The 27,777-nt window shown below is 34.6% G+C and overlaps 2 long non-coding RNA genes across 4 annotated transcripts in view; one reads left to right on the top strand and one right to left on the bottom strand.

The window, feature by feature from the left end:
* LOC105885836 (uncharacterized) overlaps positions 1-27,777 on the top strand; it is a 406,927-nt gene that overhangs the window by 59,183 nt on the left and 319,967 nt on the right. The window lies entirely within an intron of this gene.
* LOC142876362 (uncharacterized) overlaps positions 1-27,777 on the bottom strand; it is a 99,125-nt gene that overhangs the window by 447 nt on the left and 70,901 nt on the right. For 2 of the 3 annotated variants that reach the window (XR_012923251.1, XR_012923252.1), the window contains 3 exons: positions 17,000-17,068; positions 16,365-16,481; positions 454-585 (listed from right to left, as the gene is read on the bottom strand). This is a non-coding gene — a long non-coding RNA (uncharacterized LOC142876362). Of the gene's footprint in view, positions 1-453; positions 586-5,802; positions 5,862-16,364; positions 16,482-16,999; positions 17,069-27,777 lie in introns of those variants that run through there. The other variant, XR_012923253.1, reaches the window with a different exon arrangement.

Below are 27,777 nucleotides of genomic sequence, written 5' to 3'. Positions count from 1 at the left end.
AAACATATATTTAAACAGTAGACAACACTAAAAAGTATACTTAGATATTGATATAAGGGCCCTTATTTAAATTAAAATTTTGTGCAGAATCTCATTTTGAAAACCATACAAAATTGGACCTGTTTTAGTTGAAGTATACTTGGGAGTCAGAGTCTCTCCCATTCAGCTTGCCCAATTCTATCTCCTATCCCATGCCAGACCTTAGAGCATCTCTGAGAAACAGACTGAGAACAGCTGTTTACTTTAATAAAATAGAGTCATATGTTAATAGCCAATTTTTATGTGGTTACTTCAGATTTCAGCCACACCACTGTCTTCAAGTTCTGCAGCCCATTTGGGTCTTTCTGTCATGCAGTATTTAAACAAATACAATCCCTTTCCCACCTCCAATTCATCTATGGTTTTTTAAATCAATATTTCCAAATAATCTCAGAATGAATTCCTTCTAATCACCTCTTATTCCAATTTGTTGAATCTGATAAATTCTCCATTGATTTTTTCATTTATAATCTTTTCCATTTCTTTCCTTCTCTGTTCTGAGTTGATCCAAATGGGCCATAAAGCTCCTACGCCATAATTTTCATACTGAAATTCACAAAAGACAATTGTGTACAACTGTGTGAATAGATTGATACTGAAGGTAAGAGTTCATTTTGGAAGGAGATTGTATATTTCATCAGAGCACAATAGAGAGACTTTTTGGTATAAATTTAAGGGGTACAAGTACAATTTTGTTACATGGATATGTTGCGTAGTGGTGACATCTGGGTTTTTAGTGTATTCATCACCCAAATGGTGTAGATTGTACCCATTAAGTAATTTCTCATCAACCACTTCCCCCAATCCTCTCACCCCTCTGAGTCTCCAATGTCTGTCATTCCACACTAATAGAGACAATTTATTCTGAACATTAGCTATCTCTATCCTTAAATGTGGCCAGATCACCTCCAGGGACTTATCATTGGCTGTTTTTGTCCTTATGTCATATGGGCTCCTGCCACTTTGGTGTTCTGCTTTTCCAGGTTCCGAGGATTGTTTTCAGCCTCTCTTTATACGGCAGCTAGTAGGAACTAAAGTTTTTTCTTTATTTATTTTACAGTTTTCTTTGTCTTATTCGCAGTCTGTTCTGGTCATGCCAAAGGAACTATGCTTACATATAAAAATAGCCTTTCAAGGCTATTATTTGCTAAACAGCACATTTGTTAACTAAAGAATTTTTTCCACTAGCTTTTAAAGGAATGCTCTTCTCCCTACTCCTTACCTCACTCCTCTCAACCAGAGGCTTATACAAAAAGAAGCTTATAGATGTGGGATCTTCCCTTTTGGAACTCAAGATTAATGACAGATACCCTGGAATGAACATGCAATGGGCCTTGTATACAAAGACTGAAAAGTTATATAAGGAAATTAAGACAATCATGTCCATGTCTGGATCTCAATGGAGACAATAATTATATATGAGTATCATCCTTCACACCATAATACCTCCTTCCTCAACTTTCAGTTATGTATACCATTTCTTAGGGTTTTAACTTTCTATTGTGCCTTTTGAATAAAGAGTGCATGGTGGTAAATAGAGGGGTGGGTGGCTCCTCAAAATATTAAGCAGGAAACTTGACAGGTCTGTTTAAAAAGAAAAACATTTCCTGATATACAACACTTATAATTTTTATAATCTCACCACATTCACATTTCTTACTCTTTTATCACTCTCTGGGCTCCCCATCTGATTTCCATAATGTATGTTCATAGTGCACACATTTATTACAACAGATTGCAAAGTTAAGTTATTATAGCTTTTCTGCATTTATATTTTTTCCCAATTTAAAATTGTAAGAGACACTAAGGCAAATTTGACAGTTACCTAATAAAGCTGAAATTCTGTCTACAATTGGAGAGCCCTGGGACCCTGGCTGCCTTTGGCTGTGTAAACGCATACTGTATGCTAGTGTTGCATTGATCAGAACAAGTCTGCCTGCAGTAAGCCCTGGGCATGCTCTGGGCCGTGAAACTTAAGGGGAGTGAGGGATGGTGTAATCATTGTGAGAGCAGCTTAGATATCATCGATCGATGCTCATGACACCAACAATGAACTTCTCTCTAGAGGAGCATATTGCAGTTGTGAAGTCAAGCAAGTATAAGTGTGATGAGGTGGAACTTCAATTTTTCTCCAAGTAAAGAAACTAGTCCAGAGGTCACAGCTTATGAATGATGAACTCCTCCATTCTTGGGAGTGTCCGTAAAGAAATATTCATGAAAATCTATTGATAATTCCAAAAAAATTCTCCTTTAATTCTACAATAAATATATACCTTTGGGCTACTAGATAAAGGAAACTAACTTTTAAAAATAGGGCTTGCTGCAATCAAATATTGGGAACAATTGCATTCAAAGATTTCTCCTAAAAGTGAAATGCTGATGGCCCAGTGGATTTGGGGTAAAAGGAAACTTTAGAGGTTACCCAGTTCAGACTCCCCTAATACTTGAGTGAACGCTAGTGGTCATTTCAGCCTATACATGGGATATCTCAGTGAGGAGAAGCTTACTTTCTTGTAAGACAGTTATAATTTTATTTCCTTGGAAATTGTGCTGGGCTGAATTTTATCTTCCTATTGCTTATAGTTTTAATTTTAGTTCTGACATTTGGTGCTACCCTGCAGTATATTCTAATCTTTCTTCTTAAGTTTTTTAAATATTTGATCACAGCTTTTATGTCCTTAGTATGCCTTAATTTTTCTAGTCTTTGTTAATTCTAATATTCCTCAAATGATGTAATTTGTAGACCTGTCATTATTTTTGTGGCTATCCTCTAGACAACTCTAGCATGTCAGTATCTTTTTAAAATGTGGAGCCCAGGACAAAGTGTAGTGTTTTGGATTTGGAGGGAAAAATTCACAGAATTGGGTGTATTACTTTTCCTATTTTGGCTCTTGATATTTATCTACACACCAATTAACATTACTTATTTTAGCAGCTGCATATTATTGCTATTTTATGAAAGGTATTTTTTTTTTATTTATTTTTTTTATTTTGGCATATTATGGGGGTACAGATTTTAAGGTTTCAATAAATGCCCATTTCCCCCCCTCCCCCCAAAAGAAAGGTATTTTTTTAAACAAAGACTGCTCTTAGATCTCTCTACAGTTGATTTTTGAACCATTATTCAGTTTTTATATTTATTCTTTTCAAGTTATACAATATTATGAATAGCTGCAGTCCACTCTTCTAACGCAAGAATTTTAAAAATTTATTGTCAGTAAATGGATATATTTAAGTTAGTCATCTATACATTTAATAAAAATGCCTTATCTATTTAGTAAAAATGTCATATGACTTAATTAGCTCACTGAGAAAAATTGGAACTGGGCAGGATGAAGTACGTTTCAACTAACACTCTACCTTGAGGCCGATAATCAATCTATTAATTTACTATTTGGCTATAGTTCAAGTAGCTGTGAACCTCCTGAATTCTATCATCTAGCCCCCAAATCTCTTAAAGAATCATGGGAAAATTGGTCATTTTTTTCCTGAAATTCATATTTATTCTGTCCAGGGTATTATTCTTTCCTAATGTAGGGATTCTATTGCAAAGGAAATGAAATTGGTATGATTTGTTCTCAGTGGAGCCATTATAGCTGCTAGTAATTACTATTTTAGCTGAAAAATGCCCACAAAACATCCATTTAAGAATTTATTCTTGTGAAATGTGATATACAAAATGGTGTCACTCTGGTTCAAAGCTCTAAAGTGAAGCCATTCTAAGGACGACCACTTGAATGACCTGCAACCTTGAATAAAAGGGAAAACAAAGAAAGAGAAAGAGAGGAAAGAATGAAGGAAGGGAGGAGGAAAAGTAGGAAGGAAGGGAGGAAGGAAGGAAGGGAGGAAGGAAGGAAGGAAGGAAAGAAGGAAGGAAGGAAGGAAGGAAGGAAGGAAGGAAGGAAGGAAGGAAGGAAGAAGGAAGGAAGGAAGGAACCAGGAACTTACCTTGAGCCTTTGAACCGGGTCAAACTACAATGACCACAACATCTTAGAAAACAGCTGAATTTCACCAGCACTGCAACTCCTGACTAGTGACAACCAATGAACTATGGCTGCTTCCACCAATAATAGTTCCTTTTTTTTAATTTTAGCATATGACGGGGATACAAATGTTTAGGTTACTAATATTGCCCTTGCCCCACCTGATTCAGAGCTTCAAGCATGTCCATCCCCCAGACGGTGTGCACTGCATCCATTAGAAGTGCCAAACCCCTTCTCCCCCATCCCGTATGCCCGACTCCTGATGAATGTTATTACTATCTGTGCACTTAAGTGTTGGTCAGTTAATACCAATTTGATGGTGAGTGCATGTGATGTTTGTTTTTCCCTTCTTATGATACTTCACTTAGTAGAATGGGTTCCATCTCTATCCAGGTTAATACAAGAGGTGCTTGGTCACCATTGTTTTTTTTTTTCTGTGGCTGAGTAGAACTCCATGGTATACATATACCACATTTTATTAATCCACTCATGTATTGATGGACACTTGGGTTGTTTCCATACCTTTGCAATTGAGAATTGTGCTGCTATAAACATTCTGGTGCAGATGTCTTTTTTATAGAATGTCTTTTGGGTAGATGGCCAGTAATGGGATTGCCGGATCAAATGGCAGTTCTACTTGTATTTCTTTGAGATACCTCCATCTTGCTTTCCCCAGAAGTTGTACTACTTTGCAGTCCCACCAGCAGCGTAGGAGTGTTCCTATCTCTCTACATCCACACCAACGTTTATTGTTTTGGGACTTTTTAGTAAAGGCCATTCTCACTGGAGATAAGTGATATTTCATTGTGGTTTTGATTTGCGTTTCCCTGATGATTATAAATGTGGAGCACTTTTTCATATGTTTGTTAGCCATTAATCTATCTTCTTTTGAAAAGTTTCTGTTCATGTCCTTTGCTCCCTTTATCAGATTTGTAACATGTGAATATTTTCTCTCATTCTGTAGATTGTCTATTTGTTCTTGTGATAGTTTCCTTGGCTGTTCAGAAGCTTTTTGATTTGATCAGTTTTTATTTATTTATTTTTGTTGTTGCTGTGATTGCCTTTGGGGTCTTATTCATAAATTCTTTGTTCAGTCACTCTTGGCATCCTTTTAAAAATCCATACACCACTCCGTCTTTAAAGAACACAATTTGGTATTTAGCCAAATCTATGTTTTCCAAATTGTAATTCATAAGACCCCAAATAAGTGCCTTTTTTTTTTTTTTACCATGTTGAAGTCTTGTTTTTCACCTCCTCTTGGATGACATTCTAAAATTTTGCCAGAGATGAATATAAAGTTACCAGAATATTTCAAAAAGGAGTAGGGACAAGGGCATTTAGCAGAAAGGGCCATGAGAAGTTGAATCTACATAAAAGATTAAATTCTAATTCTTACTGGTAGGATAAGATGAACATATATTTTGTCTCAATAAAATTGTTTCTGGATGGAGGCCTGACCATGGTGGATTTATTGGTGGGTTCATCTATGATGAGTAGGAGTATACAAAGAAAAGCAGAACAGGAGATGGAGGCAAAGGCTGATAGAGGATATTATGCTATGATCTCCAGAATCCACTTCCTATCACTTTTGAAAAACTGGGGAGATTTTTAAATTATATTTAACTTTTTTGAACCTTCACCTATTTTTCAGATATCTGCCAATAGCCACTCCACAATTGCACATAGGTGCTCTCTTACTACCCTTGCAAGCATTTCATCTGTGCTTGGAGACTTAAGCAAATGGTAAGAGAAAACCATTACCTTTATCTAATTTATACACCAGTCCTCTGACAATCAAGTCTGTTCCATCCTTTGCAATGTGAGGATCACTGTCTTTACTAAAATAAGTGGAAGTAAAATAGAAATTGATTAGCTTTGCTTTCCCTGTCTTTGGTTATCACCGTATCATATATTCAAACTCTGAGCCTATTCCTCCCCTTTTCTCAATCACTCAAATAAAACAAATATTCATTCTGTGGGAACTCTGTGCCAGGTATGTTTTATTTACATTATTTCACTCAGTTCTCAAAAGCCCAGTGGGGAAGTATTGTTATCCTCATTTTACAAATGCAGAAAACATAAATCAGAGAAATTAGGTAAATTTTCCAAAGCCTACAGTTAAAGAAACACCAAAGCAAGGCTTACAATCAGGTCTGCTACTTTAAAATCTTACTCTTCTAAGCAATATATTCTGTGATGCCATTTTAGAATTTTTAGCACTTCAAAGCCTCAGCATAGGGCTTTTGCCATCCTCTATCCTAATTATATTCTTTTTTTTCCCTCTGGGTTTGTGATAATATGTTTTGTCTGTTTTTGGTTACGTGGCTTTCCTTGCATTTTTCAATGCTTGCCTTTTTAAGTTCATTGTGTTAATCTATCTATAGCTGCCTTGATTTTTTTTGATAATTCCCCATGTTCCTTCATTTAGATTGTATTTTCAGTATGATTTTTAAAAACTGCTCAATCCACTTGAGCCACATAGCTATACTTTATGACTTGACATCCTTTGCCAATGGGTTTCGGTGATCAAAGTAGATCTATACTCAGCTAGAGGAAGTCCTCAATGGTCCTGTCTGTTGGTTTCATCAACAGAATGCTGCATGAGAGCAGAGGCCATTCTGAAGGTGTCAATTAAGCAATGCAGGGCTTGTGTCCAATTGTCCAGAAGATTACAGACTGCATTTCCTATGGTCATGCATATTAACACATATCTATATACCCTTGTTACTTAGAATCAACTATTGTGATGTATTGATTAAGCTAGCATCTGCAGCAGTGAGGCTGGTGTAGTGAAATGATGATTATCTAGCTAATTCTGATCCCTGAAATTATCACTTAGGACAGAGAGTAGCATAGAGGTGGTGATAGGTTGTACTTTTAGATTAGAGTTTTGTGTTGGTTATTGCCAGATTATGGCTGAGGCCTCATTTCCTGATTTTCCTAGCCACTTTTTGCCTAGGCAGAATTTAGGTTTTCTGGGAATCTAAACATTTTTTAAAAAATTAAGTTTTATAAATTTAAAAAATCATCACATTTGCTGTTTTTTTAAAAGATATTATGACTCTCAAACTTATGTTTTCATTTCTATATAAGTTTTTTAATGGGAGAAAACAATTTTGCAAATATAATTAACAAATACACTAACTTACTACTCTAATTTTTTATTTATATTTAAAGGTAGAATATTGGGTACCTCCCTTTTTAAAACGGACTCAGTACATAGTTATTAGAGGTAAATGTATAATGTTCCAATTTTTCCACAGCTGTTCTGACAATAAGTCTTTGGGAAGCCCATATATCAAGATGTAGCTTTTCAAGCATTGAAACATGTGTAGTACTTTAATTACTTCATTTTAAGTGTCCACTATATATATATATATATATATATATATATATATATATATATATATGTATACACACACACACACACACACACAAAATGTAATTTAAGACATAGACACAGAACTGGAATGAAGCTCCTGCTTAGGATAGGCACTTAACCATCTGGCTCTGAGCTGTGAAAGAGGGATGGTAACACTATTTACTTCGCACAGTTGCAGTGAGGAGTAAATGTGAACTCCTTTAGAGATGATAAAACTATAAAGACATTAGTTATCTAAAATTTGGCTTTGGACTCTGGGCACACGTGATTGCCACTATTGTCCCAAGAAAATTGTGCTGTGTCTTTCTCACAGCTCACATCCGGTTCCTTGTGCTGATGCAATTCAGCAGAGAGCATCATCTTCACAGTCAGGCATAGCAAGTCAGCCGTAAGAAGCTCCCCATTGAAAGAGTGCATCTCCTGTGTAAATCAGCACATCTTGTTCATTAACACAGCTCAGGATAATCAGGCCACAGAGCCAAGAGCATGTTGGAAGAGGTCCAGACTGCTCCAAATCCAGATAGATGGAAACAGATTGGGATATGTCTGGAAACCAGAGTCTGCCTACTAAACACTATCTGCTTTCACTGCAATTGCTGATTAGGAAAAAAATAAACGTTAAATCCCCCCACCCTCCCACCTCCCAAAGAGCTCTCAGATGAAATCAGACAGAATCATCTCCCCTTGCTTTATATAGATCATAGGAGCACTCTTAAATAACCAATGCTGCATGCAATTTACTTTCTTTTACCCTCTGTTCTTTTGAATGACACCACTTGGCAGGAGGTTTTGCCACTTTCAGAAGGTTCAGGGCCTGAGTGGGTAGCAGGCTGCCTCAGTGGAGATTTATCATGTAGAATAATTCATTGAGCCATATGTTCCAATGAATATATACAGAACATTGTAAATACATCCACTGAATTTCTCATTTGCTACCAGAGGGAATCCATCTTTTACATTTTCCAGCAGAGCACTTGACTGCAGATGTTAGAAAATATTTTCCTTTAAAGTTTTGTTCTGACTGTTCCCTTGGTATGATTTACCTGGCTTTTATTCTCTGCTAAAGTCTAAGCTCTGTGAGAATATTTCATTTAGATATGCCATAAGCACCCTTGGGTATTCTCAGGCTGATTATTTTCACCAAAATCATCTCTCTTGGCATTTGCCTGTGGTAACAAAATGACAATGTCTCTTATGCCACCTGTTTAGGCACTTGTTCCCATGTGATGCAGGAAAGGATGTGATTATAACTTTGAATTCAAGTAGCATAACAAGATGTTCTCCTAATTGTTTGAGATCTTTGATACAGATTCAGTCTTTCTCAGATAGTCCAGTCCATGTGCCTCTTCTGTTTCCACCTTCTAGAACCAGCCCATGGTAGTTCACTCTGAATGACATTAGTGTCATTGCTTTAGCTAGATCTCAATTCAGTACCAGCTGAGCTTGAATTTAGTGTCTAAATTTTGATTAGTGACCAGGAGGGCAGATAGTTAATACTGGTGTATGGGTACTTTTAAATGAATTTGTCCTTGATAGGCTCTGGAATTTTGGAGGCAAGCATAACAAAACAGATAGTGTGGAACTGGGAAGAAATAGAGGGAAAAAGATGATAGGAAGAATCAAAAAAGAATTGTATCTGCCTCTCTATTTTGTAGGGGATCCTAAAGATAGTTTGTGAGCCATTGAAAATCATTTCCTTCTGTCTTTACCATGTGTGTGATAGTTAGTTGCCAAAACACAGATTTGGATGTTGAGACTATTTTGAAACCTTAACAATGGAAAACCATCCTTATTAGTTGGTTTTTTCCCTAGTACAAGTAGTTTAATCTCCGCTTCTTCAACCTGCTTCATTGATGAAGCATACATAACTCCATTTTCCATTCAGGATAGAAAGAATAAATGTAGAAAGATAAAGGAAAATGAAAAGTAGAAGAGTAAGCTCTTAATGAACACCATGGAGAAAATAAGCCACTTATCTTCTGTTTCAATTTTATTATGGAACCTCAGACATCTCTTATAACCTATTGACCTTCCTCAAATACCAAGAGCTGCCACTGCTTTAGAGGAAATTGGATTCATGTTTTAAATGAAGAGGAGGAAGACAATGGAAGTAGAATGTAAATTGGTTGTGGTCAGAATGATGGCACCTTACATGTGAAACATAATTTAGGTATTTGAATATTCTTAGCTCAGTTCTACCTCTAAGCATGCAATAAAAACTGAACAACAATTAGGAACAAAATTTCTCTCAAGTAGGCATCAGTGATAATTTTCTAATATAGTTGATAGAACATACCTTTTAATTCTTTGCTCTCCCTGCTTCTTTCGATTGTCTGATAAAGGAGCATACCCTCCCATTCATATGTCCCCTGCAGTGATATGTAAATAATCTAGGGAAAAATGCTTGCCGTTGGTTTACTACAATTGTGTGAAAGAAGCTGATGACAGCAGACACAGCTGCCACCAAAAAAAAGACAGTTTGTTGGCAGCCTGATAGCTGTTGACTGTTTGAGTGTTTAAGTGCCGAGTCTCTGATGCCCTGGAGTAATCCAATAGAACAGTAGTCCCCAACCTTTTTGGCACCAGGGAGCGGTTTCATGGAAGACCACTTTTTCCATGGATGTGGAGTGGGAAGGATGGTTTCAGGATGATTCAAGCACATTACATTTATTGTTCCGTCAAACCTCTCTGCTAATGATAATCTGTATTTGCAGCTGCTCCCCAGCACTAGCATCACCGCCTCAGCTCCACCTCAGATCATCAGGCAGTAAATTCTCATAAGGAGCTTGAAACTTAGATCCCTTGCATGCTCAGTTTACAGAAGGGAAATACCACTGCTGATCTTACAGGAGGAAGAACTCATGTGGTGAAGCCAGCCATGGGGAGCAGCTGTAAATACAGATGAAGCTTCACTTGCTTACCCACCACTCACCTGTGCAGCCTGGTTCCTAACAGGCCAGGAACTGGTACCAGTCCATGGTCCAGGGATTGAGGATCACAGCTATAGATATATTAGAAACTCTCCAAGTTTAAGACATCATGGATGCGACTGTCATGCCTGCTTGTGCTTTTTTTTTTTTTTTTTTTTTAAACCAAAGGTAGTTTGAGCTTATCAAGTTAATATTATTTTTGAGGCAGAAAACGGGGGTGGGGGGTGGGAAGAAGAATGAGACTTCCAGAAAACCAAACTCAAAATGGCATCTAGCCGTCTGGTACCTTGATTGCTCAAAATGTTAAGTTGTAAATAATGATAGGAGATCAAGAACTTGAAATTTATTTTGTAATCATTCTGCTATTATTTAAACCAATTGTTAAATGTGCTTCCATCTCCAACTTGAAAAGGCCCAATGGTTAACAGAACAAAAACAAATGAAAACCATTGTATAACTTGTTTTACTTTAGATCCCACAAATCTTCTGTAGAGAAATTTTAGATTATTAAATAAAAAATTTATAATTTGTCACATTATGAGAAAAATAAGAAAAAAATGAGATTCAGTTTTAGAGTATGAAACTTAAAATTAAGGAATTCATCGATACTAACTATAACTTGTTTATAGTTATATAGAGTAATTGGAAATAATTTATATATGCAGTTCTATAATATGAGTTGTTGATTTACCAATCCATTGTCACTAGATTATTAGTAAAACCTTTAGCCAGAAATTGCTAGAATAATATCTTTGTCATAATTCTGCATCATCCTTTATTTTCTTGCTACATCTAAAGCTGAATCAGTCTGCTTCATGTTATGCTGATCTCTTTTTTGTGTTACAGAGTTTTACAGTAATTGAAAACAATTTTTAGTTTATTTGCATGCAGTTGGTTAATATTCAGTCTCTAGCACACATCAACTTCTACTGCACTAGCTATTTCTGTGTCTATTTGTTACTACACATAATTGCACGATGTTAGAGAGACAGTTCTTTATGTGCTCTTAAAAATGCATGTAAATGCCTCCAGAAAAGAATGTTTACTGCAGCTGCAATGGGAGGGGTGTGTGTGTGTGTGTGTGTGTGTGTGTGTATTTTTTAGCATCTCTGATGTTAGGAGAAAATATGAGTAACTTCTGATTAAATTTTTACCTGGCAGACTTTACTTCATTACTCAGAAGACTGTGTCTCTGATTGTTTCCCACAATGAAACATCACACCACCTCTCAGTGTAGGACTTGGAGTTAAGAGAGGTTTGCACCTTCAGGGTTTTGATGCAGAATTTAATTCCTGTTGCCTGTTGGCTACATGGACTATCATATCAAACATTGCTGGATGCAGTTTTTGAAGCATTGATAAGATTTAAAGAGGTTAGAGTGTTAAAAAGAGAAATTATAACCCATGAAATATTTCCAGTAAAAGCTCATAGGAGGTGAGTTTAGGAGATGATTATTAAGTGGTGAACAATCCATCTTGGCTGGAGTATATGCATTTGACAGAGATGTAAAAAGAAAAAGATAGGATTCCAGATGGGCCTGTGTCATGAAGGGCCTATTTTGGACTTAATTTATTTGCTGGAGAACCTTTCAGAGCTGTGTTTGGGGAGATTCATTTGGTAGTGATATAAACAGATTTGAACAGGAAAGGAACTCAAGCCTATCTTCTGACTTCCCAGATCAGAAGCCATTAGTTAGAGGTTTCTGTAAATTAGAACAGAGATAGTAGAGATCTAAGGTAGGATGGTCACAGTAGGAATAGAAAATGGGGGATAACTGTAAGAAGAAATAGGAAGCACTCCTTTAAAGGGTTTGACCATTTCCCCATATTTAACATAATTTGTAGCATCAGAGATGGAGATTTTAAATTTACACCTGAAGTTTCCCAACTGTGCTCTTGTGGTGGTGTTATTTCTAAAAATAAGCAAGAGAACAATATGAAGATCTAAGGACAGAGGGAAATAAATTTGGTTTTAAAATGCATTATATTTGAAGTTCCAAAAAGAATATCTAGGTGGAAATGTCAAGCAGGCAGTTAGAAATGTTTGTTTAGGGCTCAGAGGAGAGAACAGATTTGGAGATACTGATTTAGAAGTGGAAAGTGTGGGAGTGAATGTGATTTTCAGGGAGGGAAACAATATTGCCGCACATCTGAGTTACTCTTTGGCTTTGATGGTCATTTAAAGTGCATGCTGTAAAGGGTTAGGTTGTCTTGGTTGGTCAATTCCTCATTAGATGGTGGATCAGTAAGTCAGCTCAAGACAAGTTTGGGAATGGGAAAAAGAACATATGGTCATCTTTAGTGATGGAACCAAATATATTGATTTAAAAGACCTCATCGAAATATTAAATACACAGTTTTCTTGACAATTCATTTATTTTTTATTTGTTTGATTTTTTTATATTGTATTTGCTTTTAAGATAAAGAGAATTCTGCTTGAACTATTATTTAGACAATGCGTTTTTGCTTTACATGAATCCTGTGGCTCAATACAAAATCTTCAAAGTATTTATTTTCTACCATCACACAGATCTGGATTATATTTAACTGCTATACTTAATAAATTAAAATATTTTTCATATGAGTATAGAAAAAAATTTGAAATTAAAAAATTAACAAATAACTGATTGAGAGTTTTATAACTGTCTAATATTAATTCTGATAATTTAAATCCCCCACATTTTTGAAAAGCATGAGATATGTTATAAAAGAAATTTTCAGGTATTCAGAAATCAATGTTTGCTTCAAAAATGATTTGTGTTATTTTTAATTGTAGGACCTTGTTGCAGCTTGATTTAAGGGGATGAATCTAATAATGCATGCTTCCTCATTTCAGGGGAGGCAGGCATGTGCAAAACACAACTTTTTTAATAACTGATTTTGCAGAGCTACTCGGTGTATAAGCAAAATTCTGTCTAAACTTTTCCAGTTAAATGGCAGGAATTAAATATAAACAGACTGGCATTTCTGTATTTAGTCACTAAACTAAATTGAGATTTGAGGCTTTCATAAAATGGTAAAAACAAAACAAAACAAACAAACAAAAACCCTTCCTCATCCCAAAACTTTATTTGTTTCATTTTTGACACTTTTAAAAAAATCTCTAAGTTTTTGGAAATTAATGCTTTGGCTCATTTTCTCCCTTAACCAAGTGTCTTTGAGATGAACTTTGGGTCCTTGCTGAACAAAAACCAAGCACAGCGCTGATGTACAGCGTTCTTACATAAGAGTTATGCTTATGCAGCCCACTGTGGGTGTCTGTTCTTGTCTGTTGGCATATGCTTAGCAACCCACTTTTATTTAGGTGCTGGTTGTATGTAACCTCCTCAAGGAAACTTTTGATGGTTACTAAGAATAAAAAAAATGGTAATTGTGCAAGCGGCAAATCTCTTCAAGGTTCATAATTTAAGTTACACACTATAAGGCATGAGGAGTTTTGACATATTGATGTTAACCACTTATGTTCGTAATATTATGCCTGCTGGCCTGGGTGATTTACACTATATCCTTATGTGTTTCTTCTCAGCTTTCCATTTTAAGCCATGGTGTAACTGGAAAGTTGCTTTTAAAAAGACTTAGAGTGCAGTATGATCCTCTGCACACGTGAATCAATCTGTTACTGTACACAAAAGGTTATCAAGGGGCTTCACAAATAGGCTCTTGGGGGAAAAAGCTCTATTTTAAGCAGGATTACTGGCAGGAAAGCTCACTAAATACTAGAAATAACTGGGTTTCTATTTTTCTACCACAATATCTGTTACTAAAGTTTTCAAACATTATAAATATAACAATTATTCAGAGAAATTATTAGTCTAAATATTGTTTAGTGTGATATTAATTTTAGTTTTTTGTCACATATTAAATATGGATTATTTTGTTAGAGAGCCTGATGTACAGATTAAAATAGGCATAAAACCTTATAAATTATCAAATGTTTATATTTCCATTCTTTATCATGTTTTGTAAATGAAGGAAAAGACATGCTTTTATCTTCAGAAATCACTCAGGATTTAACATAATGAATATAGATTTTTACATTATTTATAATACAAAACCTTTCCATTTTCTGTACTTTTACTTGAAGGGAACTAAATAGAAAATACTATTACACATTTAGGAACTTTGCTAATAATACATTTACTCATGCAACATTATTGACCTGCCAATATTTAAAATAATACTATGCTCAATCACTTTTGAATTACTAATGTCTGCAGTAAAATATAAAAGACATGAATTTACTATCTTATAATGCAGTGTTATTAATTTTTTGAATTTGCTCTCGTGTTCATAGTACCACTGTGAATTCTGAAATAAATTAAATCTCAACCTTTATCAGTTGAATTAATCAACACAATCTATTGGGGTTTTGAGAAAATGTTTATAGTTCCTCATTTGCTATTTAAGTTTAAAACTCACTTTGGTCACTGCTTGGTTTCCCTGAAAGCAAAATATGAGACATAAAGTCGAGTCCAACATGCAGATGGTTTGGTTAAGAAATGACTCCCAGGAGCAAGAGGTAGGGGGTATGAGGAGTGAAACAGGGAAGAGGGTACAACATAGCATGCATTGTGGACTTGGCTGCAAGAAGGCACAAACATTCCTCTTATCCCATAGGACTTTCTGAGCATCCTGCGACCTGTCTGGGAACCCTCTCTTCAGGAGATCAAACAGGAGAGCCTTTATCTATGGGTTCTCATTCCCTGTTAGTCAAAGGTGAGTTCATGGACAAAGGTTAATTCCTTTGCATTTCTGTATTGGACATGTGTTGAGTACCAGTAGTTTCCATAGGCCAAAGTGCCCTGGGGCATGAAGTAAAAGGAGTGTTGTTACCACGTGGGTGCTGTCAGGCTGCACCAGTGGGGAGCTGGTCAAGACATGCTTGGAACTGGCCTTTAAGGCAGAGTCTGGAGTAAGAGGTAAAGCTGATGGAATTTAAGTGGTGTGTAAGAGATGTTCGATGTGGCCTGTACCTGATATTGTGACTTCATAATCTTCTTGAGTTCCATGCATAGATATCTAGTGAAGATACACATGTAAACCATTTTATCATATTCTTATATTTGGATGATTTCTGCTCCTGACCCTCTTCTTTTGTTTATGGCAAGGCCCAGCTTTAAATCTGAGTGTCATAATGATCATTCTCTTCTCCTTCAACTTCCATATCCAGTGATTTACCAAATCTTGAATATTTTTTTTTCTATTTCAGCATATTATGGGAGTACAAATGTTTAGGTTACGTGTGCATAAAATATTAACTGTATCTATCCTCTCTAGACTATTTCTGTTAATATGGCTCTCATTAGTGGCTGATTATTTGGAGCATCTTTCTTCTTTGTCTGTGATGGTCTTGGACAATTAGTCATATAAAATAATTTATACTCTTTTAGCAAGCCTGGTAACTCACCATGATTAGAGGGGGAAATTAACCTGTTATGGGGATTTAATTGAACAATATGAAGCAATCTAATAGGTTATGGTGAACCAGCAGGGTTGGACGAGGGGAGTGAAACAAAGGATATGGAAGATGATTCTTATCACAGTATTTCCAGAAAATTGCCAAGGCATATACTTCATAATGATCCCCTCTTCTAATGAAATCAGCAATTGTATATTTTCTGTGTGTGAATTTTTCACTTCAGTATATTAATACCAAACATTAAAATAGACAGTAAATAGCTTTTGAGGACTGAGATATTTAAAGAGTATGAAGAGACCAATATGAAAATTATATTATCTACCAAATTGGATTGTGAATAAATCAGATAGAAATATGAGTAATATTTTAAGGATAATTCTACATATCTAATTGGGGATAAAAATAATGCCCGTTTTGTAGGGTTATTCCAAGGATGAAGTGATTAAATGAGTTAATGTATGCAAAGTACCTAGAACAGTATTTGGCACATAGTATATATTCAATAAATATTTATTATTATTATTATATGATTTTTCCTATTTTAGCTAAATATTTAAGATTTTCCCACATTTTATTTCATTGGTCAAGAACATAGATATATGAAAGTTTACCATGAAAATCTTGAAAAGCTCTTCTTCTTTTTCCTTCAAATAGATGAGCATTGTGGAGAGGAGGGGAGAGGCAAAGATAAAAAAATGTAACCAAAATGTTCATACTCTCATATTTTCCTGAAATAAAAAAAATTAAATAAAATAAATAAACAAGTAGAATCCAAAAAAAAAAAAATAGGTAACTGTTTTCTAAAGCAGTTCTTTACTTTGTGTATATGTGAGGGTGTGTGAATTGCCTACTATTTAATTAACAAAACTGTAAAGGCGTTGTCTCTACTTTCTGTATTTCAGAATTTCAAATTGTTATTTATAGCTGATGCCCAATCCACTGTGGTCATCTTAATGACTAATTATGAAAGAACATTCTTAATTAGGGGCCCAGAGAGTCTTTTTTCTATCTTTTTTTAAAAAAGAAATATTATACACATGTTATGAGAAATTCTCTTCACATTTTCTAATTTGTTGATGTAATTATTTTCTGGTTATACACAAAGCGGGTTGAAACCAATAGATAATTTCCCAGATAGCCTCATTAACACTTTGGAGAAAGAATTTTGTGGCAGTTGCAGTAGAAGGATAGAAGGGAGCTATCAAACTTGCTGGGGCAGTTGTTTTCTTGAAGAGTGAGAACTTACCTTTCTACCAAGGATATGACTCAAGTCATCTATTTTGTTTAATGTGAGTTGCTTTAAGGTTTCCTCTGCCTAGAAGACACAGAAAAAGAGAGGTTATAATCACACTCTGTTGCTCAGTACCACTTCTACAGTCTTTTTGTTGCTACAAGAACCTAGTACAATGGCGGTGTCAATCAATGCAGGTCTTTGACTAAAAAGCTTCCGTTGAAAATCAGATAACAGCAAACGCTTCAGTCTAGCAAGCTTTTTTTAAAATTAAATACTTACCAGCAGACTGCAAAGGGTGATCTCCAAGGGTTTTGTAAATGAAAAGCCTTGCACCCTTAATGCATCCAGGCAGGGGATAATTCTGAAGTGGAATTTGGCAGAAATCATATGAAGCATCACAAAAGATTGTGAGATGCCACACAGGTAGCTCCATAGAACATAATGTGTCACTCACCACAGACTGTATCACCTCCTGCCTGTCCATTCAACACACGAGCCCAAACAAATAAATTCATGCTTTACTAGGAGAAACAGATTTCTGTTTTCTTCTTTTCTAGTTTTATACATGAGTAAAAAAAATATGCTAGGAAAAAATATGAAATAAAATTATTTGTTATTAGTACATTTCTGATAATGATATTAGCTTAAAGAGTTTCAATAATAATCCAATAATGATGTGAAGCAGTTCAAGGGGGTGTGGCTTCACAGTGGTGAACTGCAGAATCTTCCCATTGGTCCCATTACCATTAACAGATTTTGTGAGTGTTATTCCATATGAAATATTTCAACAATTTACCCCACAGATTCTCACACACTTTGGAAACAGGAGGTCACTGGTAAAATAGAATCTGGACATGAAAGTTAACATGGAAGAAAGATCCATATTTTGATAGGGAAGCAATTTGGGGACAAAATAATACTCTAAGCTGCAGAAATGAGGGTAATCAAATGGATCCTTGATCTCTTAAATATCTTGGGCTTGATAATTTCAGGCAGTATTTGATGTTGTCCACCAAGAATGAGGTTTAAGACCCATAGAAGGAAAAAAGAAACAAAAAGTAGCATAGAATGCTGTTCTTGACGTGCAGGCAGGAATAAGAACTAGATGTTTGCTACTCTTATTAAAATTTAAAGTGGGAGTTATAACCAAAATAAATTTTTAATAAATATTTGTTAAAAACCAAAAAAGTAAAAAGAAGATAGGAAAAAGAATATCACTCCTATTTCGATTTTTGGTTGTTTCATATTTCTCGTGAGTTACTTGAAGCTTTAGCTAAGGCTTAAAAAAAGTCTCTATATTATTTACTGTACCAATGTTTAATTTCAAAACACTTTTATTCAAATCTTGGAATTTTTTCCTTCTTATAAATTATCAAATGTTTTCTTTCCATTCCTTACATTTTTATTCCATTAAAGGGGCCATATATCTCCAGAGTTAATAAATTATTTTAAGTAAAAATCATCAGAACTGGCTTGAGTACTGTCTTTCCAAAATTTGCATTCACCTGGAACCTGTGAATGTGATCTTATTTGGAAATAGGGTCTTTGCAGTTGTAATCATGTTAAGAGGAGGTCATACTGGATTAGAGTGGGTCTTCAATACAATATGACTGGTGTCCTTATAAGACTAGAGAAATTTCCATAGAGAGAAGCATCTATAGGAAGGACACACAGAAAAGAGAACACCATAGTTAGACAAAGGCTGATAGAGTGATCTATTACAAAACAAGGAATACCAAGGATTGCCAGCAACCATCTGAAGCTAGGAAGAAAGCATGGAGCAGACTCTCTCTCAGAATCTCCAAAAGGGACCAACTTTGCCGACACTTGATTTCAGACTTTTAGCCTCCAGAACTGTGAGAGAATAAATTTCTGTTGTTTTAAGCCACTCCATTTGTGGTATTTTGCTATGGCAGTTCTAGGAAACTAATAACATAATTATAGTTACGACTTAGTGAGGGAAGTTTCTGCTGTCTATCCTTTTCTTCTTATTGAAAAAATTTAATTTAAAATTTGACTGCTGACATGCTCTGCTTTGGTGTTTTGAGTTGGATTTCCAATATAATTCCTACTCTGAAAGTAGGAAGAGAAATCAATGCCAATTCCTCAAGGACCACTATGAGAGTAGAGAGTAAAACACACATCTTAAATTAAGCCCGAGGTTGAGAAGAAAAACATAGAAAAAAATATAAATCACACAACTTTGGAATTGGGCTTCAGAGGGAAGAGATCCTTTTGTGAAGGCACCACATACACTATTTCTACTGCCAGGATCTTCCTCTACCCCTCTGGCTTTAACACTAAAAGCGTAAGTGTTATCACTATTTACCATTAGACCAATGGAAATTTTATATTATTTTACATTTGTAGTTCATGTAAAAAATACGTAAGAATAGAGAAATAGTAAAAATAATTTTATAATTGTATTTATAATTTAACAATTATTTAAACAGAGCAAATCCAAATTTTCATTTCATATTTTCTGGCCTTTGAAGGTATGCTATCCTGAAATGGATCCTGTCCTCAGAATGAAACGAATGGTTACCAATTGTCACTCCTAAACTTGGAACACAACCATCTTGTAAATACTGATTTCATATTTTAACTACATCCAGGTAGATCCTCATTTATCAATATAACTAGTTCTTCCTGCTCTTGCATCACCAAAATGCATTATTTGACAAACCTTTTGAAATATTGATAGCTTATAATTTTGTTGAAGATGACCATCTTCTTTGTTTCCTAATTACAGAACATACTCATTTTTAGGTTTATATACACAAATTATAATGATCAGTTTAATTTTCTTTCCATTTTACATCACTTATTTCCTTCCAGTTACTTTTGTTTACACATGTACCGTCAACATTTGTCCACTTATGAACTATAAGATTGCAAAAGATGAAAGGATATTGTCATATGTACCTTTAACAAAAAGCACCACATGTACTCACCATCAAATTGGTATTAACTGATCAACACTTAAGTGCACATATATTAGTAACATTCATTGGGTGTCAGGCAGGTGGGAGGGTAAGGGGGGTTGGGTATATACACATTTCATGGGTGAGGTGCACACTGTCTGGGGGATGGACACACTTGAAACTCTGACTCAGCTGGGGCAAAGGCAATATATGTAACCTGAACAGTTATACCCCCATAATATGCTGAAATAAAAAAATAAATAATAAAAAAACAAAAAAGGATAGTACAAGTTCTTATCCCAAAATATTATGTTATGAAGTTCTTTTGTTAAATGACTAAGTAGAAAAGAATACTATATTTCCCTTTTGTCCTTAAAATATATAGTGCACTCATTGATCTTGAATTTGAGAAAATTCATGTGGGATATTGTTATCTGAAGACTCGCAGTCTGAGATTTCATTTCCACCGTCAATTTCACCATCATCATTTTAGGCTAGAGTGCTGCAATTTGTCACTTTGCATTCATCTTCTGATTCATCTAATAATTGTGAATCATCATCCTCTGTCAATTTTCTTCTTTTTGCCAGTATGGAGAGAAAACAACATTTCGGCATTCTCAATTGTTTTCAATGAAAGCTAAAAGCAGTCTACAAAGATTGCATCTCCAGTCTCCTTTTTTCTTGTTTTAGAAGTTAATGATGTAATACTTTGGTCAACTCAATATGAAAAGTGAAGGATGATGCAATAGTGATGATTTATTTCACTGTTACACCATCCTTTTTAGTTAATTCCATCATTTTTTTGGTTTCTCATTACTTAAACTTTCTTAGCAATGTTGTAAATAATCCATGATAACTGAAGAAACAATTCTCAAAATGATGAAATAACATTGTTTCAAGATAAAAAGTATCATAGATTTGTAACAAATTTCAATGAACTCATATTGTTCTTGTGAGATAGGATACATTTTATTGCATTTAAAAAATATAAGTAAATTTTATCTTTGCTCTTTGTTAGACCTTTAATAAAGCATAAAAGAATAAATGTCATGGAATATCAATCCTCACAAATAGTTAGAACTTATTGAAGAAACTACAGAACTAAAGTTTAGTCTTGTGGACCCTGATGACATAAAAAAGGTTAAGAGAGGGAAGAAAGGGGTCTTACATATGTATTTCAATAGATAGTGAAATAAGGGTTAAATATCTTTTCCTCAGGAAAGTTGACTTAGATATTCCAGACCAAAAAAATGTTTCACCATGGTATGTTCTTATATTATCATGCACTTCTCCTTAGTAGCACAGATCATAATAATAATTAATTATTTGGCCAATACCTATATACTCAACCAGTCTGCAAACTTCATAGGGTAGAAACTTTATCATGGGTTCATGCTGGAGTTCTCAACTGCCTAGCATTGGTTCATAGAAATTCCCCAGGAAGTACTATTGGTGAATGAAAGTCAAAATTTTACAGGTCATTTTATTCACCTACTTGAACAAGAGGTCATAGGGCCACTCTATGCTTAGCATCTTCAGAAAAAGAAACCTAATTTTTTTTCCAAGATAATTCTTTGCCTTTCAGAGAACTCAGACTGTATTAAATTTAGGCAGCATATCTCTGGAGTTCTGGACCCACACTCCTAAGCTTAAATTCTGTCTATGCCTCTCACTGGTGTGACTTTGGGCAAGCTGCATAACTTCTACTCACCTCAAGGCTCTTCAACTTTAAATTGGAGATAATATTAGTATCTTCTTGTAGAATCATCGTAAGGATTAAATGACTTATTATATTATATAGTACTTTTAACAATGTCTGGCACATAGTAGGCCTTATATAAGCATTTGTTGTTATTATTATTGTTGTTATTATCAAGATGATTATTATATATTGACCTGAAATCTATCTAATATTTTTAATTATTGATTCCCCATTCTATCCCTGAAGCCTCCCCAAATCAAAATCTCTGGCATGTCAACCGTCTAACTACATGAAGCTGGCTAATTTTTCTCTTCTTTAGCAGAATATTCTCATTGCTTCAGTATTCCTCATAATATTATTAATAGTTTTTTCTCTCTGCTTATTACTTTGGTCAGCTGACTCTAACTACTTGATCATAATTTGCCTGGCTTCTTCTTAAAATCTAAAGTCTAGCGTTGAGTGTAGTGCCCCAGGAATGGCCAGTACTTCCTTTGACCTAAATGGGTTTTTTTTGTTTATCACCAAAGCCTGGAATTACATTATGGTTTTTAGCAGACATATCCCATTATTGAATTTTACTGAAGTTAGAGTTACATAAGATCCTTGCATTTTCCCCCTTCTGCATTACATGTCTAGTAAGATATATATTCCACATCCTAAGCTTGCATAGTTTTTATTTTAAGCAGGTTATCTTACATCTCAAAAGAAGAACTATGTATGTTTAGTGATTAAAATTTTGTTTTTCCACTTAGACCACCTTTTTAAATAACAAACGTGCGATAGAAGTTATCAAAATTTCTATTTTATAGATGGAGAAACCGGGATAAAGAAACATCAGATAAATTCCCCAAATAGTGGCAAAACTGGCGCTGTTAACTGAATAACCTTATTTCTTTACTACATGACTTGTTATATTTCATAAACAGTTATTATTGTAGTTATTACTGTTATTAATATAATTATAGAATCATATACTAGATGAATTCTAGCATATAAATCATAAATTAGATGAATATTAGAATCATATACTGGTTTTACTTTTCCTTCTATCTATCAAAGTGTTTAATCAACTTGCCATCAATGTTCTCATTTTATATGTTATTAAAATGTTGAACTAGTTTGGATAGGGTTAATGAGAATTGTCTAGTGGACATCTTTCAAATATCTCTTTCCAAGGGAGCATGTGTCTTGATAATGGGCATTGAACTTCTTCACTGTTCTATTATCTAGTTTCATTTTTTCATCTTGCCTACAGGAATATTTTGTGAAACTTTGTTAAATATCTATTGAAATCCAGATGCACTATGTCTTAAGAATTTCTCTGACCTTCTAGAATAGCAACCTTGCCAAAAAATAAAATAACTGAATCTAAGCCAGCTCCTTATAATTAAATGTTACATGTTTTAGCCCTCAAAAATATTTTTAACGGTCATATCAAGAATAATTTCTAGTATTAACCTTAACCTCATCAGCTTATAATGTTTAAATCTACTTTCTTCCTTTTTTGTAATAATCAAAAGTATTTGTTCATCTCTAGTTAGCTAGCTCCTTTATTATTTTCTGACTGTTTAAATCTTTATAAGGATTTCATGTGAAGAACTCTGAATAACCTATATGTGTGTATGTATATATAAATATAAATATAAATATAAATATATATATATATATATATATATATTACTCAGCCTGGCCAGAAATATAGACTTATTTAGATCTGTGACTTACAGTCCTTTTGACAATGTTTTTTGAAAATGATTTCCACTCTAAGATTATTCTGTCTGCTAGAGAAATCAGGAGTAGGATATACAATGAATATTCTATAACAAAATATTGAGGGTTAGTTTGTTTCAGGGATTTTCCTTATTTAGCAAATAAGATCTCTAGAAGTTTCCAGTCTATTGAAGTGTGGCCAAATATTTGCTTAATACTTTGTATTGTATTACACAATTTAGCATACACTTTCTTAATTAATTGTGCTTTCTTTCTGTCATTCTTTTTGTCATTTCATTTTTTGGCATTATTTCTTCGTTATATTTTTTCATACTCAGAATAGAGTTTAAATTGTCCTTTTTTTGTTGTTAGAATTTTTCTTAAACCTAAGCTCATTTTGTTATAGTCTGTATTAGCTTTTTATTGTTGCTGTAACAAACTACCACAAATTTCATGGCTTAAAATAAGATAGTTTATTATCTTATGTTCTGCAGTTTAGAAGTCCAGCTATTAACTACCCAGCCCAACTACTGGGCCTCACTGGGTTTAGATCAAAATATAGGCAGGCTCGCTCCCTTTTTAGAGTTTTTGGGGGAGAATCCTTGTCCTATCTAGCTTCTTGGGGATGTCTACTTTCCTTTGCTCCCTTACTTCAAAGTCAACAAGGGCAGAGTGAGTACTATTCACATCACATCTATTTTGATCTTTCTTCTTTAATCACACATCACTGTGACCATGGCTGGGAAAGGTTGGATCCATGTGATCGTATTTGGTCCACCTTGATAATGCAGGCACTATCCCCATCTCAGCTTAATCACATCTTCAAAGTTCCTTTTACTGCGCAAGGTTAACATTATCACAAATTCTAGGGATTAGGACATGGACATTTTTGGAAGTCATTAATCTGTGTACCACATGCTCTAGCTGGCACATCTGCATTTCTGCCTTGGTTATGCCTTATTTCATTTTGTATATCATTTAAATATCTAATCATAATGATGAGTAGCTTGTGAAGAGTTAGTGATTTATTAAGACATCTTCAGCTTTTCTTCAAAAATAAGTTAATATGTTCTGAATTGAAATCTTGTTTTCGAGGTCTTCTCAACTTTTCTGAAATACATTTTCGTTTGGGATCTTAGGCCACACTCCTAATGTTTTTTTGAACTATTATAGTCTTATTTACAGAATTCTCTTACAAATTTATACAGGCCACAGTCTTAATATTCTTTGGACTATTTGTAGTTCAACTTAACAGAATTTTCAGACATTTTTTGCAATAATATTTTTCCCTCTTTTCTACACCTAAAGTTAAATTTGAGAAATGAATTCTCATAGATTTGCTCAGATTCCATTTAATTAATTGGGAATGTACAATTCCATGTATATATACTTTTGCAAACAGATATGTGGAATGGCAGTATATGGAATGTTAAGAAATGTGTGCAGTATAGAGATATTATTTGGATTCTTCCCTTTGCATGTGGTGAAAGCTTGTGCATAGACATTAGGCCATGTGGTCAGGTTTCTACCAGTTCTCATATTGGCCTCAATTTGTTGTTTGTTTATTAAAGGAAGTTATGCTACAGATGTCTTTGTCTCTGTGGACTCAAAATGTTATGCTCATCCTTTTTCTGCATGTGCCATTAATTTTAATGTCCCCAAATATTATGTGTACATTATTTTATACACACACAAATACATACGCACACATCATTAAATCCCATATCTCAAAGAAATGTTGCTCTGGGGTCCATTTCTGTTTCACTCATCCCTCTATTCTCATTTTCTATACTACCTTTTCATCTACCTTAAATTAGCTAGTATCTTTTTTATATATTCACATCACATTTTTTGCAAGGTAGATAAAAGAAATTGCTCTCAAATGATGGGATTTTTACTTGCTGTGTTTCAGCTTAAAACATCCTTTTCCTCCACAAAAACTAGTTTTATAAACATTTGTGAAGCAGGCTGTGTAAAGGAAATTGCTGACACAACTTAACTGCAGCTATAATCGTGCAAGTGATATGACTGCATGGGGAGAGCAAAGAAGATAGAAACAAAAATTGGGCTATATTTTCAACTTAAGTCTCACTATGAAAAAAGAGACTAATGCCATTTAATTATAATTTGAAGTGTTTGGAATATTTTTACTTTGTAGACACTGGCTAGAGTGCTCCAGACAGAGATATGTGTCTTACAGTCTAAATGGAGCTATGTGTTATATACTTCTAGATTAAGGGTCTCTAATGATTTGGGAAGAGGCAGAACATGCTGTGTCTTGGGAAAATTCACCTAACCTCCAGGTTCTTCTTCTTCTTCTTCTTTTTTTAAATACAGAAGGAATATTATAGTAATGCCAGTACCTTTCTCTATGGTGCTGGAGGTTTCATTATAATGTCTCTAAGTTATATATATTACTAAGACTATTATATGAAGCCATTGTATCTGATCTTGTTAGATCTCTTCTGTCCCTGGCATAAAATGTATGGGCATGAACAACATCTACAGTGCCAGATATTTATCTATGTTTGTGCAATTTCCTTAAGTTAGTATTATAGTTCCTCTGAGTAACTTTTGAAATTAGATATATTTGTTTAGTAAATTAGTGCTCTAGTGTATGACATTCATTTCTTTCCCACCAGTAAAATCTGGATTATATATACAGGCATATGTCAGAGATATTGTGGATCTGGTTCAAGACAACCTCAATAAAGCAAATGTTGCAATAAAGTGAGCCACACAAATTTTTTTTTGTTGTTGTTTTCCAGTGCATATAAAATTTATGTTTATACTACATTGTAATCTATTAAGGGTGAAATAGCATTATGTCTAAAAACCAATGTATATACCTTAATTAAAAAATACTTTATTGCTAAACTATGCTAACAATCATCTGAGCCATCAATGAGTCATAACCTTTTTGCTGGTGGACAGTCTTGCCTCCATGCTGATGGCTGCTGATTGATCAGGGTGGTGGTTGCTGAAGGTTAGGGAGGCTGAGGCAAGTTTTTAAAATAAGGTAACAGTGAAGTTTGCTGCATTGATTAATTCTTCCTTTCATGAACGATTTCTCTATAGCATGCAATGCTGTTTGATATCATTTAATCTACTGTAGAATTTCTTTCAAGATTGGAGTCAATTCTCTCAAAATCTGCCCTTGTTATCAACTAAGTTTGTGTAAGATTTTAAATCATTTGTTGTCATTTCAACGATGTTCATAATATTTTCACTAGGATTAGATTCCATCTCAAGAAACTACTCTCGTTGCTCATCCATAAGAAACATCTCCTCATCCATTCACGTTTTATCATGAGATCGCAATCAGTTACATCTTCAGGCTCTACTTCTATTTCTAGTTCTCTTGCTATTTCCACATCTGCAATTACTTCCTCTACTGAAGTCTTGAACTCCTCAAAGTTTAAAACTTTTTAAAAATTCCTGTTAATGTTGATATTTTGACCTCCTCCTATGAATCACAAATGTGCTTAATGGCATCTAGAATGGTGAGTCCTTTCCAGAAGGTTTTCAATTTACTTTGCTCAGGTTTGTTAGAGGAATCGCAGTCTATGGTAGCTGTAGCCTTATGAAATGTATTTCTTACATTATAAGACTTGAAGGTTGAAATTACTCTTTGATCCATGGGCTGTAGAATGGATGTTGTGTTAGCAGGCATGAAAACAACATTACTTTCCTTGTACATCTTCATCATAGCTCTTGAGTGGCTAAGTGCATTGCCAATGAATGGTAGTATTTTGAAAGGAATCTTTTTTTTTTTTGAGCAGTAGGTATCAATAGGGCTTAAATTTTCAATAAACAATGCTGCAAACAGATGTGTTATTGTCTAGGCTTTGTTGTCCCATGTATAGAGCATAGGTAGAGTAGATTTAGCATAATTCTGAAGAGCCCTACAATTTTCAGAATTTTAAATGAGTATTGACTTCAACTTATAGTCACCAGCTGCATTAGCTCCTTAAAAGAGAGTCAGCCTGTCCTTTGACGTTTTCAAGCCAGGTATTGACTTCCCTTTAACTATGAAAGCACTACATGGCACCTTCTTCCAATATAAGACCGTTTCATCTACACTGAAAGTCTGTTGTTTAGTGCAGCCACTTTCATTGGTTATTTTCTACTGGATAACTTGTCGCAGCTTTTACAACTGCACTTGTGGCTTCACCTTGCACTTTTATTTTATTGAGATGGCTTTTTTCCTTAAACCTCATGAACCAACCTCTTTTAGATTCGAACTTTTCTTCTGCAGCTTCCTCACCTTCTCATATTTCATGGAATTGAAGAGAGGAAAGGCCTTGGTCTGGGTTAAGTTTTGGCTTAAGGGAATGTTATGGCTGGTATAATATTCTATCCAGACTACTAAAACTTTCTCCATATCAGCAAGAAGATGGTTTAGCTTTCTTATAATTTGCGCGGTCACTGGAGTAGCACCTTTAATTTCCTTC

This window comes from Microcebus murinus, chromosome 15 (assembly GCF_040939455.1).
Source record: "Microcebus murinus isolate Inina chromosome 15, M.murinus_Inina_mat1.0, whole genome shotgun sequence".
NCBI lineage: Eukaryota > Metazoa > Chordata > Mammalia > Primates > Cheirogaleidae > Microcebus > Microcebus murinus.
The sequence above is the reverse complement of the archived record's forward strand: the minus strand, read 5'-3'. Positions and strand labels throughout refer to the sequence as shown.